General features: G+C 37.6%; 1 protein-coding gene across 50 annotated transcripts in view; it reads right to left on the reverse strand.

The window, feature by feature from the left end:
- Positions 1 to 17982, reverse strand: part of RIMS1 (regulating synaptic membrane exocytosis 1) — a 545565-nt gene that overhangs the window by 87742 nt on the left and 439841 nt on the right. The gene's annotated exons all lie outside the window — the stretch shown is intronic.

Below are 17982 nucleotides of genomic sequence, written 5' to 3' on the forward strand. Positions count from 1 at the left end.
TAAGGGGCTACGGGGCTAGGAGCAGAAGGAGGTGTTGTGGGGATGGGACAGCTGGGTCTGTTGTTTTGTGCTTCTTGATTGTGGCGAAGTTATACAGAGGTTATACAAATGATAAAATTGCAAAGAACAATATACGCACACAAACATGCACAAACTAGTGCATAAAACTGGTGACATATGAATAAGCTCTGTGGATCAGGCCAATGTCCACATTGTAAGGTGAGTAAGCAACATGTGACTGCTGGGAAGGCTGGGTGAAGGGTGCACTGCACCTCCCTGTGGATTTGGGGATTTCCCGTGAATCTACACTTGTTTCTTTAAATTTAAGCAAATGTTACTGAGTCAACCCCATATTTTAAAATATGTCAATGAAAGGCTGAGCAATATTACAGACCAAAAGAACTATAGAATACCAAAGAAAAGTATCAACTAAATGTAATGATGGATCCTGGATAGGATCCTGGAATAAGGGGAAAATTAATGGGAAAAAAAAGGCAAATTATGGATGTGTAGTTTAGTTGGTAGTATTACACCAATATTAATTACAGTCTGGATGTATGCACTATGCTTATGTAAGATTTTTTAACAATTGAGGAAGTGGGATTTAAAAAGTCTTATTTTAAGAAAGGCTATTACTTTTGCATCTTTCTATTTCATCTAAATTTAGCACAAAATAAAAAGCTTGAAAAAAGCCAATTTCTTTAAGACTTAAAAGAGAAAACTCAAGTCATCATTTTGACCTATCTTCTAAGTAGTTTCCTTTTTGTCCTTAGGATAAAAAAACAAAACCAAAAAACCCTCACTTCTGGTTAAATATGCTTTTATGTCCCTGTTTATTTACCTACTATTTGTTCTGCTTCCCTTGCCTGGACAACTATTCCTGTCATGCATGTTCATCTTAAATTTTTAGCATGCATCTTAAAGGTTTTCTGCTTTATGAACCTATTCAGCATCTCTATAGCTGGAAAGAATCACACGTGCCTCCCAGTACTCAGCTTTCCATTTTGTCTCCTTAGATGGAGATGCTTACGGCTCACTTCAGCACGCACCTTAGGCAGCACGGAATGTGCTCGAGCAGTCGTCCTGCAGTTGAGTGAGTTGATGGCTTTGAGTCAGAAATGGGAAAACGAGCTATCCGTGTCAATGAAATTCTCTTGAAAAACTGACCAAACAAAAATCCACACCTTTCGTCTTAGGTTTTTGGGGTTTTTTTTGCTTCCAACTACTGCTGGTTTGCTGAAAATCCTTCCACAGCTGTTCGTGTGTCCCTTTCTCTTCCATCTCTCTCCTGACCGCATTCAATAGCCTTGTCCTTACCATGACACCAAAATGGTCTTCATCAAATTCACCAAGTATTCCACCTAGTTTCTACACAGTATCTGTCTATCTACCTAAATCTACTTATACCTCTCAAAATGTTAGTTACAAATCATTACATTCTCTTAGTCTCAAAACACCTTATTACCATGAACGCTCCTACCCAGTGCTTCACTGGTAACAACCAGTAAAAAAGGTCTGGATTTTCAGTGTCTAGACTTCTGATCCATACTCATTCACAGATGTTTCTTGACCCCAAGGCTTTAACTATCATGTATATACTGCCGATTCGAAATTTAGTTCTCTACTTGGTCCTCACCCCTGACCCCCACACTCATCTATCTAGACAAGCCTGCTGGGAGGCTTGTTTAAAGCTCTCGGACACTGTATTCACCCAACCACAGCAACACAATAGAAAACTGCCTCTCCTTAATCTTTATTATCACATTTAAGACACCCCATTCACTCAACTGCTCAGAGCAATCTCTGCTTTGTTTCTGTTAAGAAAAAACAGGAATATATATCCAAATTTGGAAATAAGGAAGAAAAAAAGATTGTTTTAATGTCACACTTGGCTATAGCTCAAAAACTCTGGTGACCGGCTTACTATTTACTCATAATTAGGATAGAAACAATTTATAGCTGTGCAAATATAGATGCTATCTTAATCAAAACTGGTAAGAGACAAGATTACCATTTAGTAAAGAAGGTAATGTCACAGCTTATCATTTTATTGACTGATTACATATTATTCAGATTATATCATTCATGATTGAGTAATATTACTCTAGCATTTTCTTCCCCACCATATAGCATTTAAATTTCTCTGATCATCTGTGGAAACAGCTTGTCACCCTGTGGGTTCCTTCACTTATGAGTTAAGGACAATATTGGGGTGTGCTATCTATTTTTGTGCTCACTCTGTTTTAAGTACTGTTTTTGCATTGTGAGATATCCCGTGAAAGATGCCCAATTGGATGCAGCAGCCACAGCCAATGAAACTGCATTGCCCAAAGTGAGCACTATAGGCAGATTGAACCCAAGCTTGTCTTGTCTTGGCTTCTAGACTTAAACATATGGCTTTCTGTGATTGATTCTCTATTTTTGTCTGTGTTCTAAATTTGGCATTTTCTATGTTTATTTTGTTTGTGCTTGGCTGTTTCTGGGTTATAGATCTTGGCAAGATCTGGCTCTGATTTGCTTCCTTCTGATTAATGATGCATCCTCCCCCAGGAGTGGAGGTAATGATAAGAAATCCATGTGTTGGTGAAATTGACAGGTGGCAGATATCAGTGACATGCTGAAGACTGGGTAAGAGATGACAGATATAGGGGTGGGTAGTCTTTTTGACAGTCTGATGGCTTCCATGCTCCCCAAAGCTCTCATTAGTTCAAGAAAATGTTACGTCCATGTTGAAAGTGCTGAGTTAATTTTGAACGTGTGATTGTGTTTCAAAACTGCAGCTTCACTGATGTTCTTTTGCGTGTTTTCAAGAAGAATTTTGATTTGGTCATAAAAGTGTTATGTATTTTGTGTGTACCCAGTAATAGCTACTCCAGACAGACAGATTCTTTGGTAGTGTAACTTTATCAGAGCTTCTGTTCGGATAAATAGATTAATATGTGGTATATAGTTCTAACAAAGAGTAGCTAAGGAACCCCAAAGACAAGAAAAAACATTAAACCTCAAATACTTTGAATATGAAAACTTTTAAGAAAAATACAACCTCAAGATTTAGTAACTCAGATGCACTATTATTTTAAGAATACAGACAATATACAAAATGAACCCTTGGTGAATCCTTGGCTTACCCCAAATTACTTTCTGCTTTGAATTTTTTGTTGATATCATGTGTTTTCATTAACAGAAGGCATGCTGATAATCAAGGGAAATTTTAAATTTTGAAATAATATGGATTTTGATGCAATTATGTGGGGAACATATGTCCCAAGTGGCTTCTGGCGGAAGGATTGGTAGAGTGGGGCCCATTTCTCCAAGTTCACAAAGTTGTCCCTGCAAGTGGTAGATATGACAACTGGGGTAACAACCTGATAAGAAAATGGAGAGGCCTCACCCAGTGCTGAGTGACATGCCCCACAAACCATGAGAGTTAAAAATAGTTTTATGAAAACCACAATGGGATAGCTCTTCACATTCATTTGTTTTTGTTATTAGGTATTGTCATGTTGGACCTGAATCTTAGAAACGCTCTATACAACAGAACAAAATTGGGATGAACATAATCGAAAAAAGACCGAAGATAACAAATACTGGCAAGATATGAGAAAATAATAATTTATGAACTATCAAGGGTTCATGAGGCAGGCGGGTGGGGGGCGGGGGAGCGGGGAGGGAGGAGAAAAATGAGGAGTTGATGCCAGGGGCTTAGGTGGAGAGCAAATGTTTTGAGAATGATGGCAATGAATGTACAAATGTGCTTTACACAACTGATATATGTATGGATTGTGATCAGAGTTGTATGAGCTCTTAATAAAACAATAAATAAAAATTTAAAAAAAACAAACAAATACTGGCAAGGATTTGGAATTATTGGAATCCTCATCCATTACTGTGAGGAATGTAAAATAAACACTTTGAAAAACAATTTGGCTAAAGGTTAATATATAGGTACCATAGGGTCCAGCAATTCCACTCTCACATATATCAAGCAGTTTAAAAAAGTTAGCGGAAAAATTCCATTCTCTTCAATTCTATTTTCCCCTGAACTTTTTGAACCCTGTATATACCCTAGATAATGAAAATCATATATTCACACAAACACTTGCATATGGATATACATACACAAGCATTATTTATGAGTCCAAAAATGAGAACTCAAATGTCCATCAGTTGATGAATGAAGAAACAAAATGTGGTATACAATATATAATGGGATATTACCAATTTGAATGAGAAATGAAGTATTGATTTAAGCCTCAAAAATCAATGAACCTTAAAAATACTAGGCTAACTGAAGATATGAAATCCTAGAACCCATGTATTATATGACCCCATTTATATGGCATATTCAAAATAGGTAAATCCATAGGCACAGAAAATAGATTAGCGGTGCCCCCGGTAAAGTGGGAGAAGGGAAATGAGGAGTAACTGCTGGTGGTACATTCTCTTTGGGTGATGGAAATGTAATAGTATTAGATATTGCTGGTGGTTGCACAGTTGATGGGTGTATTTTAAAAACACTGAAACTTAGACTTTAAAGAGGGAAAATTTTCTGACATATGAACTGTCTGTATTTTTCAGGCTTTATGCTTTTTCTAAGAAGCCCAGAAATCTGACGGTACAGTGGCTAAGTTCCTCGCTTTTTATTCTAAAGGTGGGCAGTTCATGCTGACCAGCTGTTCTACGGGAGAAAGCCATGAAAGTCCGCTTCTGTAAAGTTCTCCTCTGTCCTACAGGGTCCCTGGGAGTCGGAATCAACTAGGCACTAGTGGGAAGGAGTCCTGGTGGTGTAATGGTTAAAGGCTGGTGGTTTGACCAGTGGCGTCATGGGGGAGAAACCTGGTAATCGGTTCTACTCTGGCCTTTGGGCCATTGTGGGTGGGACTAAGACTTGATGGTACACAAGAACAGTAAAATGCATTCCCCAGGTTTCATCATTGCAGTTTATAATTTAAGTTAAAAAAATGTATTCTACATTTTAAGATTTCGGTTGCTTTTCTCATGAGCAGGCTGAGAAATTTCAGATAATTTGAAATTCTTAAATAAGTTGGTTCTACTTATTGGAGAAGGTAACATTTCTATGTATAATGTTTAAGATTAAGAAAAATATAATCATTAGGTGATAGAGTGGCTTTCTAAAAATTTTTGACATCAACAGTAACTATCTTGCTTAAAGTATGTCAGCTTAAGCATAACTTCCATGTTTCAATGAACTTATGACATTAAATTATTGTTAAACTTTATTAATAAAAGTGTTTGAGTCTCTGGGCAATATCTAAGTAAACTCACTGCCACTGAGGCAATTACAGATTGACTTGTTCCCGTGGTTTTCTGAAACTGAGACATTTATGGGAACAAGGAATTCTATGTTGTTCCCATGGACTGGCAGACAAAAATTTGTGCTCTTTTTTTATATTTTGAGAAAATGTGCAAGAAATACCATAGGAGCAGGTGTTATAATACAAGGGGGTACCCCCCCAAAAAAAAACCCATACTTTTTTTCAAAACTATGTATTTAATTTTTTTACAAAACAACCTTATCACCTTCAAAGTACTCTCCATTACACTTGTCAAGTTTGTGATTCCAATCTTGGGAACATTAACTCATTTGTTTGGATGGCTGACAGCACTTCCCTCGTTTTCTTCTTCACCTCTTCTACGTTATCAAATAGTTGTCCCTACATGTCCCTCTCCATTTGTGGAAACAACAAGAAGTTGAACGGAGTGAGGTTAGTTGAATCAGGTGTGTGGGGCAAGAGAGGCATTTTGTTTTTGTCAAACTGTCACACTGAAATGGCTGCATGAGCAGGTACATTGTCACGGTGGCAAAACCAGTCCCTCTGTCACAAATCAGGCCTTTTTGGTCTCACACTGTGACACAATCTTGGCAGAACCTCTAGAGACGAAGTTTGATTAACAGTCTGACCTGGTGGAATGAACTCCAAATGCACCCTCCCCCTCACATCAAAGAAACAAATGAGCATCACTTTGATCTTTGCTTTCACTTGATGAGCTTTTGGGGGGGTGAGGTGATGACGGCATCTTTCACTGGCTTGATTGATGATTGCTTTTGGGGTTATAAGAACAGTACCAGGTCTTATCACCAGTAATGACCTTGGGGAAAAAGTCTGGGTTGTCTTGGAGCTGTTCTTTCTAAGCAAGGCATGTTTCCATCCCACACTCTTTTTCCTGGTCAGTCAGAATCTGAGGCGCAAATTTCCCAGCAATCCTTCTTATTCCCAAATCTTCCATTAAAATTCCCTGAACCGAACTCCAAGACCATCCAGATAACGTCCCCATCTTTTCAACGGTCCCTCATTGGTCTATGAGCACAAGTGCATGAATTTTGTCAACATTTTCATCTGTTCAGGAAATTGATGGACGTCTAGAACAAGGTTTGTCATCAATCGACATTTTGCCTTTTATGAAACAAGAAAACCACTCCTACACTTGCGTTTTTCTGATAGCACGGTCCTTTTAAGCTGTGTTCAACCTCACAACAGTTCTGAGGCACTTTTTCTGAGCAGAAACAAAATTTCACAGCCACATGCTGATCTCTTAAATTGGACATCACAAAATATGAGCTTGGAGCAAAACTGCTTTTACGAAAAAATTTACTATGACTAGAGAGAACTTTCCCAGGCAACGCCATTGTGGGCACTAACTCAGAGCAAGTTTTTGGATGCTCACATAGCGGGAAAAATGTATACTATGAACCTTCTGCCCAGCGGAGCGTTTCACCTTTTCTTGGGCTGGGGGGGGGGTACCCCCCTTTATATATTCTTATAAAACTTGCTAGAATGAGAGCCTGGTTTCAATTACTGTATATACTCGAGTATAAACTGACCCAAATATCAGCGGAGGCACCTAATTTTACCACAAAAACTACATAAAAAATGTGCTGAAAAACTGGCTTATACACAAGTACATACACAAGTATCTACTTCTGAGTCTTCTCGATGAAATGGAAGCTAGTAACCTGGGTTAAAAGTTATTATTTAGAAAAGAGGTTGATTCTAAACTGGAAAAAACAGTGGCAAATATATGACTATTCAAGGTACGAGATGGTTTTATTGATCAAAAGAAAAGATGAAAATCTTATTACTGTAAAACATTAGGAACTTGAATGGCTATAATAAAAGGCAGAGCTTGCATGGATACTTTACATTGTAGAAGATTTATGAAAAAATGAATTAATTATCTTGGTCTATTGTGTTTGTAGATATTTGTATCTGAAAAGCAAGAAAACATGTCAAAACATTGACTGGGTCCATTTTGAAGGAGCTAGTCTAAGTTAATTTATTTTTAAAAGGGTTGGAGTCCTTTGTAGATAATGTTACATTACTACAAAGATGAATTTGTCTTCATTTAATCAGGAATGTCAAGCCAACCACTTAGGAATGGTAGGTGTACTTCATACGTGGAATCAAATCATATTAACTTTGAAAAAGGACAATTTTAGTGCTCAATTTACAAACTTGATAGCTTTCCTTCATTTATAGCTCCTTGCTAAATTGTACTGGTGAGGCTCTCTGTACAATGCTGAATCAAAATTGTGACAGAGACTTCTATGAGCTTAGGGAAAAATTATTCAGTAATTGAAATAATAAATATATGCTGAATTTTATCAAATGTTCATTTTTTCTATATCTATTGATATAATCACAGGATGTCTTTGTTTTATTCTATAGTGAATTTCATAGAGTATTAAAACCAAGCTTGCAAAGCTGTCTTGGTCGCAATATATTATCATTATACATACAAGGGGGTACTCCCCGCAACTAAACCAATGCTCATTTGGTTTTTTAAAATGTGAGGGGGAGAGTGCATTTGGAGGTCATTCCACCAGGTCAGACTGTTCCTCATCAAGCTTTCTATTTAGAGGTTCTGAAAAGATTGTGTCACAGTGTGCGGCAAAAAAGGCCTGATTTGTGGCAGATGGGGGACTGGTTTTGTCACTGTGACAATGTACCTGTGCAGACAGCCATCTCAGCGTGCAAGTTTTTGGCAAAAACCAGCATGTCTCTCTTGCCCTGTAAATACATAGCTTTAAAAAAAAATCTGGTGTTTTTTTTTTTTTTTGGGGGGGGGGCTACACCCTTGCATGTCTGGATTAAAATTTTGCGAAAATATTTTCCCCCCTCTTATCTATATTAATGAAATAATCTGGCCTGCAATTTTCTTGTCTTGCCATGTCCTTATCAGCTTCTCAAGTAAAGCTGTATACAAAAAAAATTGGAAGCATTTCTTTTTTATTCTCTAGAAGGATTTGTATAAGTCTGATGTTTACTAACTTATTACTTTACTGTTCTACCAGTCAATCCATCCAGGTCAGAAATTTTCTATGTGGGGTGTTTAAAGCAATTATGGATTCCTTTCTATAAACAGATATAAAACTTTTCAGATATTCTAATTCCTTCTTACATTGTTTATGAGGCGCTTGGGTAGTGCTTTGGTTAAAAACTGGGCTGTGATCTGCCAGGCAAGTCGTTTGGAACCATTAGCAGCTCTGAGGGAGAAAGACAGGGTTTCTACTCCTGTAAATCGGTGCAGTTTCGCAAATCCAAAGGGGCAGTCAAGTATCTTTCAGGAATTTCCACATTTGTTTTCATGGTGCAGTTCTTCAGTGCTGTCGAGCCAATTTGGATGCAGTGACTACATGAAGCCCCTGGGGATCTGGGCTGTCATCTTTGCAGAAACACGTTGCCAAGCCTTTTGTGCCTGAACTGTTCATCTTTCAGTAGCTGCCCCAAACCGAACTGTTGTGTCACAGAGGTTCTGTAAATCAGTGAACAATCAAAAACCCACTGCCATATAGCAAATACTTAGGCTTTCCATAGTGACTCTATAGAAGCATTCTGTAGCATCTTTCTCCAGTGGAGTAGGGCAGTGGGTTTGAACTGTCAACTTTTGGGTCAGCAGCTGAACCCTTTAATTACTGTGCCGGCAGGATTCCTCAGGAAAATACAATGCCCATGGATCTCAAATATATCAGTGGAGAGAGGCTCTTTGAATCCTGCAGAGATTTCTATTTAAAAAAATCACCAGCTGTCATTCTGCATAAAAGGGTCTAGATGGGTTATATCTCTTAAAAATAATAATAATAAAATGTCAAGAAAATTGTTACCTGAAGGGTTTGGATTTAGACTAATAGTAGGTAACACAAATAAGAAAATGATAATGTGGTTAAGTTCACTAATGACAAAATTTAACAGGAAATATACCCATATAGACATGCGATGTCATAAGTCTGTCATAATAGAGTGGGTGTAATCTTACAGCTGGTGCTCCAGTGGCACTGTCAGGTAAGCAAAATTGGGCTGTTAACTGATAGGTGGGCAGTTCAAACCCAGCAGCTGCTTTGAGGGAGAAAGACAGAACTTTGTATTGGAGTGAAGATTTAAACCCTATGCAGGCTCCCCGAGTCAGCACTGGCTCGAGTGCAGCAGGTTGGGTGGGTCAATCTTGCAGCAAGTAAAGAAATCAAGAAAAAATCATTTGTGTGTTTTGGTTGACAGATAAGTGCTTAATCAATTTAACCAACACCAGGGTCTCTTTTGATAAAGGTAGAAAGGTTTAAAAAACACCTTTCACTATAAGGAAAATGTAAAACAGCAGTAAGATAGCTGGCATTTTGGACTGTCTTTATATGGTATTATGGATTGAAGTGTGAACCCTAAACTCTATGCCTGTGGCTATAATCCCATTTGGGAATGGGCTGTCCTTGTATGTTAATGGGGCAAGATTAGGGGTACTGTGAGAAATGAAAGCGATTAAACTAGGAAACGAAGAAGGTCAGAAGATGCATGCTGAATCACAGAAAGATTTCCCAAGAACAGAAGCTTTGAAAAGCCAAGAGTCGACAGAAAGCGTTCCCCTAAAGCACTGGTTCCCAAACTCATCTGGTGTAATTATTACAATCAGTAGGAGTAGAAAAAAATTACTGTGTTTTTAAAAATCTTACCATAGTGAATGATGGGGGGAGTGTGGAGTGGAGATCCAAAGCCCATTAGTAGGCCACTGGAGATCCCCTTGCAGAGGGGTCTCGGGGAGGAGATGAGCCAGTCAGGGTGCGATGCGATGTAACAATGATGAGAAATACAACCTTCCTCTAGTTCCTAAAGGTTTCCTCCCCGCTCCCACTACCATGACTCGAATTCTATCTTGCAAGACTGGCTAGACCAGAGGAGGTACACTGGTACAGATAGGAACTGAAAATACAGGGAATCCAGGATGGATGAGCCCTATAGGACCAGTGGTGTGAGTGGCAAAACAGGGAGGGTAAAGGGAGAATGGGTAGGAAAGAGGGAACCGATTACATGGAACTGTGTGTGACCTCCTCCCTGGGGGACAGACAACCGAAAAGTGGATGAAGGGAGACGTTGGACAGGGCAAGATATGACAAAATACCAATTTATAAACTATCAAGGGCTCATGTGGGAGCGGGGAGCGGGGAGGGAGGGGAAAAACGAGGACCTAATGTCGGGGGTTTAAATGGAGAGAAAATGTTTTGAGAAATGATGTACAAATACGCTTTACACAATTGATGTGTGTATGGATTGGGATAACAGTTGTATGAGCCCCTAATAAAATGTTTAAAAAAAAATTACTGTGTTTTTCTGGCATTTAAAAACTTTTGTACTCGCCCGTGATCCAGGATAAAGTGTAGGTGTCTGCTTTTGCAAACCCCTTTGATTGTTCCAGCATCTCCTAAGTAGTAAAAAAGAATTCTTTTCCTTTTGTTAAAGCCATCACTTGTGGTACACCTTTTCATTAAGTAGTAAGACACATGGCCATTTTATTATTTCACAACTCTCTAGCATAGAAGTGCAGAGTTATACTGGTCAGATAAACGAAGATGTTAGCGATAGCATCCTCTCTCACCTAGAAACTCCTATTAATAAAATCGATGAATTATCAGGTGACTAAGCAAGAATAATCAATTGGAAGTCTACATTCTACTGTCTGGCATAAAATAATTGCTCTAGTCAGACTAAGTACGATAATCATGGGATTACTTATTGACCATTAACTATGCCCAGACACATACATATAGGAAGTACAATTTCAAAATATAATTAACAGAAAAATAATTATTAAATTTGGGTTTCAACACTGTGAAAACTGAGCGTAGGCATGTTAAGTCAGGAATTTTATGAAGACGAAAGCAAAAATATCAAACCTATGACAACAGAGTCAGTTTTGACTCAGCACCGTAACCTTGCCTTTCTCTTTCACATATGACCCACTAACCTTGTGGTTAGCAATGACAATTACCATATATACTTGAGGATAAGCTGACCCGAATATCAGAAGAGGCACCTAACTTTATCACAAAATTGCATTAAAAATGTGCTGGAAAACTCGGCTTATACACGAGTATATACGGTACATCAATTTAGACAAACATCCAGAGAGTAACCATGATTCTGTCAAACCACCAAGACCATTTCACTGGCTTTCTCTGTAGCTTGGGTGCAGTAGCTTATTTGCATCAATTTGACTGGCGGGGCTTCAAGGAAACGAGAACTATCTGTATTTCTTCTCTACGTCTGGACATAACACAACTAAGCTGCAGGTGGACAAAGATTCCTTCAAATTCCCTGAGAAGCTTGTGACTTTAACCATCTTATTATTTAAGCTCTGTCAAATGCCAACATTGACTTTTCAACTTATGCTTTTAAAAACTTTGTTGGTTTTTTTTGAAAAGCAGATTTGCAGAGGAAAAGATAAAAATGAAAAAAACTAAAAAAAACCCTAAAATAATCCATTTAGCAATGGATTATTATCTTAAAGCTTAGCTACAAGGTATAATTTTACTGTCTTATTTAAATTTTTTGAATTTGAATGTTTTTTACACTAACTTTTCCCAATAATAAAATGTTTAAAAAAAAAAAAAAGATAATAATCCAGTTACCACCATCTTTATAGATTTATCAACCCTGGATTTCACATCCAGAAAAACATCAAAAAACAAGCCAACTAATGACAATACCAAAGTATAAAAAAATCTCAATTGAAAACAAAAGAGAAAATACTAAAAACTAGAACAAATTTAAATGGATCATAAGGAAAGCCAATGACAGGGTGGTCAACTGTATCCTAACTATGACTCCAAAAATCAAATAGGGGATAAAAAATTTATTCTTAATTGGGATTTAATGCATGTATCCTGTCTTTCCACAGTTCAATCACGTCAAGCAGAATTGTACAATTGCTACCACAATCGGTTTCCATTCTTTTTCTTCTGGATCTCCTTGACATCATCTCCCATTTCCTGCATTATCCTATATTTTCCCCACTCAATCTTTCAATATTGCAACCTGAGGCTTGAATTTGTTATTCCGTTATTTTAGTTTAAGATATCCCAAGCTTGCTCCTCCTTTTTTGGTTTTCTACTTCTAGGTCTTTGCACATTCTGCCTTGTGTTCTTGAGTTGCCCTTTGAAATTTTCTATTCAGCTCTTTGACTTCATCTTTTCTTCCATCTGCCTTAGTTACTATGATTAAGAGCCTCTTCTGAAATCCGCTTTGATCTTTCATTTTCCTGTCTTTTTAATGACATTTTTTTTTCTTACTGTATGATATGCTTGACATTATGCCAAAGCTCATCAGGTGTTCTGTCATTAATGTTCACTGTATCAAATCTGTTATTGAGATGCTCTCAAAATTCAAGTGGCTTTAACTGACGGTTGTATTTTGGCTTTCACGGACTTATTTTAATTATTATTTTTTTTAGCTTTAAACTGAACTTGTCATTGTGTTTAGATGCTGTCAAATCGGTTCCAATTTATAGCAAACCTATGTAAAACAGAACTGAATACAGCTCAGCTCAGAGCCTTCCTCACAACTGTGCTTATGTTTGAACCATGGGTGCAGCCTCTTGCCCGGGGCCCTTCGGATTTCCACTCCGCATTTACTCTAGAAAGCATGCTGTCCTTCTCCGGGGACTGGTCTCTCCTGACAACATTTTCAAAGTACATGAGATGAAGTCTCATGATCCTTGCCCGTCACAAGCCTTACTTCTTCCTTACTTCTGGCTTTCCTTCTTCCAATACAGATTTGTTCATCCTTTGCCATCCATGGCACATTCAATATCCTTTGGCAGCACCGTAATCCAATGCATCGATTCTTCTCCAGACTTATTTATTCAGTAAACACATTATTGAATGACTTGGACATAACTAATTTCCACATTTTGTATGCATAAGGAGGCAATTGACAATACGCAGGCTGTCTCTATTATCTTGATGTTACCTTTTGTTCCAGTCGTGAGCATTTCTATTTTCTGTACATTTGCGTTGTAATTTATTGAAGTCTGCGATCCTCGGTCTTTATCAGCATATGTGTCAAGCCCTTTTCACCTGCAGGAAGCCAGTTTGTGCTGCACATTGCAGGTGGTTAACGAGCCCTCCTCCAATCCTGACGCTGCGTGCATCGTCATACAACCAGCTTCTCTGATTATGTCCTTGGCATAAATACAGATTTAATCAGCACCTTGAGAGGATACAAGCCCGACACACACCTTCTCTGACTTTAAACCATGTAGGATTCTCTTGTCGTATTAGCACAACTGCCTCTTGATCCTCAAAGAGGTTCCACAAGAGTACAGTGAAGTTTCTCTGGAACTCCCATTCTTCTCAAGGCCATCCATACTTTATTATAATGCACGTGGTTGAATTCTTTGGCATCATCAATGAAACATACCTAAGTATCTTTCTGGTATTTTTGGCTTTCAGCGAAGATCTAATTGACATCAGCAATGATACCCTTGTTTCAAGTCCTCTTCTGAATCCAGCCTGAACGTGTGGCAGCTCCTTGTCAATACACTGCTGTAACTCTTGTTGGATGAGCTTCAGCTAAATTTACTTGCATGTGGTATAAATTATGTTGTTTTATAATTTGAGAATACTGTTTGTCTGCTTTCTTTTAATTGTGGTGGGAACTTAACTTACATATGAGCAATTGAAGGTTTGTCGACAGTCAGCCCTTGGCCTCCTATTAGCTTCTGATATTCCTACAGATATGGTCAATTTGATTTTTGTGTATTCCAGAAATACCTAAGTACAGTCACCTTTTGTGCTGTTAAAAAAAGGTTTTTACAATGAAGAAGCCATTGCTTTTTAAAGCAAAATTCTATCATGTGGTGTCTAGTTTTGTTAACTATTACCAAAACCATATTTTCTAACTGTTCCTTCCTCGTTGTTTCCAACCTTCACATTCCAATCACTAATAAGTATCAACAAATCTTGCCTGCATGTTTGATCAACTTCAGACAGAAGATGATGGTTAGACAGAGAGCGCAGATGTTATGGAGATATATATATATATATATTTTAATTTCAAGAGGGTAATTGTGGTAGAGTCAATCAAAGGATACAAGATGATCACCGAGGCTTGTTTTGGAGAAATTTTAAGAAAATTAGAATTGGCAATGGTGAGGAAAAGACCAGGGAAGTTGCAACAGCTACTATTATTTTTATGTCTATCCGTGATACACCTGCTTATTCTTCAAAGGTAGCCAGGGCTGCACAAGAAGAATCTCGTGGGAAAACTACAATACTCACTCATTAGGAAACCATCTACCCCAGCGTCCTGATCTCTTCCCTCAGGTTTCTTTTCGTTCCTCAAATTCAAAGAGCATTTAAAAAGAACACAAAATAAGTCCCCCAGGCATGTTCAAATAGTTATTTTGATGAAGTGCAATATAACTGTCCATGTCTTTGGGGAGGGATTAGAAAGATGGAAACCATCAGTGACCTGTACTCGTCTTGGACAAGCCCCTCAGGTATTCAACCTCTCTTGTTGAATACACAGGCTTTCAGCAGTGACTCAGGCCCAGTTTGCGATGTTTGATGTCTTGCAACCTGGCCATCATGGACAGAACCAAAATCTGGTGTTTGATACAGTCAAAAATCACTATCTAAGCACCAGGTGCCACCTACAGAGTGGTCTGGCACTAGAACTTCGATTGCAGGATGCTTTTTTATAGAGTGATCAAGAACTTGTCCGTTAAACTCAGGCACCCCCCCAAATTCAAATTATAATCTAAACCCTAACATTTTGTCTCAGTTTGAGCTGTAATCTACCTTTACCTCTCACATCTGCTTCCCATCCCCCAGATTTCATTATTCCTCACAATTCAAATGGTCCTTCCTTAGTGGGCATCCCCTCTATTCTGAGAATTTTCCAGCCTTTGGATCCCTTTACCTTCTCCCTGACTGCTATCTTTCAAGCAGCTTAGATATAACCTGCTCGTTCAAGAACCAAATTTCTTTGCCCTGACCTGGCTGGCATCTACCCTCTAACCTGGAATAAATTCATTCATGTCATGATTCTTACTTTCCACAATTACAATTTCTTCTTAGTTTATTTAAAAATTATGCTTAAAGTAATTTAAAAGATAACATTAAATACAAACTGTTAATGGCAATGTGGTAGGCACTTTGAACTGATGAGAATATTATAAAAAATACCTGTTAAAATACAAATCTGAAAGAAAGGGAAATCGCGTTAGGAAAAACAAAAACAAGAGAGATCTGACAAGACGTTGATATGTGCACTATTAATGTTTTGGGAGGTTTTTTAGAACAGTAATTTAGACTCTTGAGTTTACAGTGGGGAATTAAAACTGCCACCCCTGCAGGAAGCCAAGATTCTCGAAGAGCAACCATTTAAACTCTGTCATGGTCTAAGTACTAACTGATTCTCAGTGGTGGCATAGTGTATAACTTGTAGAAAGAAGAAATTATCCCAAATGCAGATCTAAGATACACACACACAATGGTTAGCAAAGAAATCGGAATATATCCAATCCTTAGAGGAACATACCAATATATAAGTAAGTCACTGGACAAAAACATGGTGTTCAGAGGTAGCAGAGGTAAGGTGGACAAGTCATCCCCCCCATGAGGAGTTGAGCTAATTATTAAATTTTGATCTACTATTTAGCAAAATGCGCATATGCATCAAAACAAATCAGGTACTAAAATAATAGGATAATATGATTTCCATAATAAGAGAAGTGCGATAAATATTCAATTACAAATGACTAAGAGAGAGGAAAAAATGGAGTAAGAAAAACAGAAAGCATTACTTAAGATAGTAGAAAAAAATCCAATGTATCAAAACTCACAATAAATGCAAATCAAAGCTCCATTTACTTTGTCAGCAGGGCTCCTTTAAAATAATAAAACAAAATCCTACCTCCACAGAATATGTAAAAACCAACTGTGGCTAATAAAGATGAAAATATCTATAACTTAAAACTTGTAAGGAATGTGTGCGCGTGTGTGTGTGTGTGTGTGTGTGTGTGTGTGTCCTAGTGGCTTTGTGGGTTGTGTTGAGCTGCTAACCACAAGGGCAGCAATTTGAACCCACCAGGCACTCCTTGAGAGAATGATGAAGTTACTGCTCCCATAAAGAATGCCAATCTCAGAAACCTAAAGTCTGTGTGTAAAGATATAGAAATTATTATACCTTGATCCAGACTATAGATAAATTTGATGTAGATATGGTTCTGGAAAGTAGTTATGGAGCTAGGACTGGATGTGATAGTCAAAGGTATTCATCTATATTGGAAATATTTTACTTCTACTCTGGTAGTGGACACCTAGGTACTTATCTTTTTGTATGTTGTAAATATGACAAATATAATTCACAAGTTCTGGGTACATGGAGGAAAGGGATTAGAGGCGGGCTGGCAGGCTGTCTGTTCTGGCTCCACCACTTACTGGCTCGTGAACTCAACACATTGCTTTCCCTTTATCTTTCTTTGTAAAACAAGATTACTAACAATTATACTACAGGTCTGTGACATAAATCATGATATTACATGTTAATTACCTACCAGACAATCTGTTACACATAAAATATATTTTTAAATAACAGAATTATGGTAAAAACTACCCAAGTTACACATAAAATAGCTGGAATTTTGGAAACATTTTTTCATAGTAAAACAATATTGCATGCATTCCAAATAATCTTGTTCCAGCAATATGAATGTTTTCCCAAAGAAAAGATTTTTTTCTTTTGAAATTAAGGGCTATATTAACTAATTATTTGGTATGCTAAAGATGTACTATTAGCAGTACATATGTTAGTTTATATTATGGGAAAATACTTAAGCAGGGAAATTTATACTCTAATTGTGTTTAATAACATGATATTAAAGCAAATTTATAAATTCTTTCATAATAATGAGATTAAATTGAAAATTATAGTCATTTAGATATAATCAACTATAATTCAGGTGATATTATAAGTTAACTAAAGTGTATTAAAGGCAAAACTATTGGTACTGTTTATTTCTGAAAATTTGAGATTTTAGTTCACACTGAACAAATTTTATATGATATTTCAAAGACCCCCTAAGACATTTTGATAATTTTACAAAAACAAGATCGTTGGTATAATTCAATATCAAGTACTTCATTAGAAAGATCCGTCATTCAGGAGTTGAGGCACACTAGAAGGTGGGGCAGGAAGTAGGATTTGCATGCGAAGCCCTGGTGATGTAGTGGGTAAAGTGCTTAGCAGCTAATCAGAAGGTAAGAAGCTTGCACTCACCAGCTGACCTGGGAGACAGATGGGCGGTCTGCATCCATAAACATGGCCCACCGGAAACGCTACGAGGCACTTCGACTCTGCCCTGCTTAAGTCACTATGAGTTAGAATCAACTTAACAACCATGAGTTTGAATTTGGGTCTAGAATTTGTATGGATCAGATAATGTAAATATCTCCTATAAAGGAACCGATATTTTTATACTGGCAATATCTTTAATTATCCAGAATAGTTTTTCAAATATCATGATTTTCCTTTTGCCATGTTTTGTGATAGGTAGCAGTTCCCTCAACATGTGTGTGCATTGGCTTGTTACCCTGCCATAGTAGAAGCTGAAAATTGTCAGGTTGTAGTAAATGAAGAAGCTAGAGATTACAAGCATGCATAATTGCCAGGCCATGAAGATGAAATATTGTAG

The sequence above is a fragment of the Echinops telfairi genome, unplaced genomic scaffold (assembly GCF_000313985.2).
Source record: "Echinops telfairi isolate 266 unplaced genomic scaffold, ASM31398v2 ScPeMD7_3533;HRSCAF=4204_0, whole genome shotgun sequence".
Taxonomy (NCBI): domain Eukaryota; kingdom Metazoa; phylum Chordata; class Mammalia; order Afrosoricida; family Tenrecidae; genus Echinops; species Echinops telfairi.